This window comes from Branchiostoma belcheri, unplaced genomic scaffold (assembly GCF_001625305.1).
Source record: "Branchiostoma belcheri isolate BF01 breed outbred unplaced genomic scaffold, Haploidv18h27 scaffold94, whole genome shotgun sequence".
In the NCBI taxonomy this organism is placed as follows: domain Eukaryota; kingdom Metazoa; phylum Chordata; class Leptocardii; order Amphioxiformes; family Branchiostomatidae; genus Branchiostoma; species Branchiostoma belcheri.
This window is the reverse complement of record NW_017804620.1, coordinates 1,069,864-1,073,137: the sequence shown is the minus strand read 5'-3', so window position 1 is coordinate 1,073,137 and position 3,274 is coordinate 1,069,864.

The following is a 3,274-nucleotide window of genomic DNA, read 5'->3' as shown; positions in this document are numbered from 1 at the left end:
TTTCTATACAGCATGCATCCTTACAATTATGCAAATGAGACAATCTATACAATCTATGCGTTGTCATGTTCACAATTTAGAGCTAACTTACAAACATGTCACGACCATGAAATTCCCACAATGTGCCAGAATAGGTTGATGGCATTTGAAATTATGCAAATTAGGCATCTTTCTTTTCATAATTAATATCTATTCACTCAAAGTCACGTATATCACATTATTATAGCGTAATACACCGGAATTATCAAATTTCCTAATTAATGATGTAAATTACATTCTAGTTCGCATTTCACCATGAACAACAAAAATTGACCCTGCATTTCCTATATAGAGTGATTCCTGACGAAAAGATCTATAACAAGAGTTCCACGATCTCATTCCTTCGCCAAATGATGTTAACCCTTGCGGTTGACGAATTATACAATTTTAATAATTGATTTCGCAAATAAGAGCGTCATTTGCATGGATTACATCAGTTGATCATATTCTCCACCCAATGGCAGCCTTATCTTAACAAAATAGGCTATTCTAGCACTTTCTCATAAATTATGCAAATGAGGTCATAATGTAAATAAATTATCTTCATTGATGTTCACCTTCACTTAACTTCCAAATGCGGCAAGTATGAAATTCCCAGCAATTACAAGTATGAAATTATAACAATTTCCCATTAATTATGCAAATTAGGTCTTCATTTACATAATCTATATCCTCAGATGTTTTTCTAGTTCTCAATTACATGTCACAAGTGTTTCATAGTTCTATTATCGAACGAAGCAGATTTATAGAATTTCCTCATTAATTATGCAAATTAGCTCCTGATTTGCATAATTGTCATCTGATTATGTCAAGCATCACTTCAGCTACCTACATACCAAAAACCATGACAATCCGTCAACCGGTTCTTGAGTTATCAACCTTCGGAGATTTTTCAAGAAACGCTCCTGCAGTTCCTGAACAAGCTGCTAGGGGGTCTAAACTCAGGTCACATCTTCCCTACCCCAAGAGCTATCTACCAACCAATATTCGCGACCCTAGCATGTCTAGATCGCGAGATATCAACACCGGAAGTTCTGCTGCAGTACCAACAAAAGCTGCCAGGGGGCCCAAAATCCAATCATTTCTAGGTCTCATGAAGACCTACCTACCTACCAAGTTTCATGACAATCCATATTAAGCTTCTTGAGTTATGCTGTTCACAAACAGACAAACAGACAAACAAACGCTACTGAAAACATAACCTTCTTGGCGAAGGTAATTAAGACCTTAGCAATGCAACGTCACTGGCAGAATGTACAGAAACAGAACTTTAGTACTGCAGTACCAAGGAAAGCGGATAGGAGGCACATAATGTCCATTGCCCATTGTCATTCAAGACCTTCAAGCGTAAAAAATATCATCACAAGACTCTACATACACAGGCCATCAGTAGCGTCTTGATTTATGCTGACTGCAAAACATACAAACACACAAACAAACACAATCGTGCATCCATCCGACATTTTACATTTGAAAAAAGAACGATATAGGAAGAGATATCTATTATACATTAGACTGAAAGTTGAGATTTTATTGAAATCCTAAAAATGTACAAAATACTATCAAGATATATTATATCAGAAACACATTGTTCAGAAGATGATATAGGCAAAGACTTTGAAAGTATGCGACCGGACAACTTTTTTTAAAATCCAAACAGAGAATTACTTTATCAACTGAATCTCTAAACAAAGGTGTGAAGAAGGCCTAGCTTCTGATGGAGAAAACAAAAGACCCGGATTAAGTGGAATCCTAACTATATTTCTTACATTCTTTTATGATGGGGTTATAGTGACCTCTCCAGTGTAAAATAAAAGATGATATAGTGTAACAGAAATGAAATATAAAACAAGAGTTCCACGATCTCATACCTTCGCCAAATGATGTTAACCTTTGCGGGTGACGAATTATACAATTTTAATCATTGATTTTGTAAATAAGAGCCTCATTTGCATGGATTATATCAGTTGATCATATTCTCCATCCAATGACAGCCTTATCATAACAAAAAGGCTATTGTAGCACTTTTTAATGAATTATGCAAATGAGGTCATGATTTGATTAAATTATGTTAATTGATGTTCACCTTCACTTAACTTCCAAATGTGGCAAGTATGAAATTCGGGGTGCAGCAGTTACAACTATGGAATTATAAAAATTTTCAATTAATTACGCAAATTAGGTCCTCATTTACATAATCTATATCCTCAGATGTTTTTCTCGTTCTCAAGTAGATGTCACAAGTGTTTTATAGTTCTATTATCGAACAAAGCAAATTTATAGAATTTCCTCATTAATTATGCAAATTAGCTCCTGATTTGCATAATTGCCATCTAATTATATCAAGCATCACTTCAACTACCTACATACCAAAAATCACGACAATACGTCAACCGGTTCTTGAGTTATCGTCCTTCAAATTTTTTTCAACAAATGCTCCTGCAGTTCCAGAACAAGGCGCTAGGGGACCAATGTCACTTCTTTCCTACCCCAAGAGCTATCTACCAACCAAAATTCATGACCCTAGCATGTCCAGATCACGACATATCAAAACCCGAAGTTCTGCTGCAGTACCTAGGAAAGCCGCCAGGGGGCCCAAAATCTAATCATTTCTAAGTCTTATAAAGACCTACCCACCTACCAAGTTTCATTCCAATCCATCCACTTCTTCTCGAGTTATCTTGCTAAACCACCACACACACAAACACAAACACACACACACACACACACACACACAAACGCTACTGAAAACATAACCTTCTTGGCGAAGGTAACAAACCTATAACAAAGGTGAGACCTGCCTTCCTCCCTGTCTGGAGTTATTTCAGTTGGAACATTGTATTAAACCCAACACAATATCTGTATCAAGCCATACCTGCCAAATGCACAACTCTGATCAAAACTCACTGTTGCACAGCCCAAAACTGTGATTGTCCCCATATTTTGACTGTGGTTCGAAGGAAAGTGAAGACAAAACCTTGTAAATTGTATAGAACACTTCATTCATTCAACTACGGGATGCGGAGCCAAGCTCCCATAAAATGGCAATCATACTTCAAGGTCATAAGCTAAATGAATATTGTGATGCGGAAAAAAGGTATTGAAAAAGATTTATGATACATCAGACGGGAAAAAATTAAAGAAATCCTCAATAAATGTACAAAATATTATCGAAATATTATACTAAAATGACAATGTAACCGAAGATATATATACTTAGACAAATGTCTTCAAA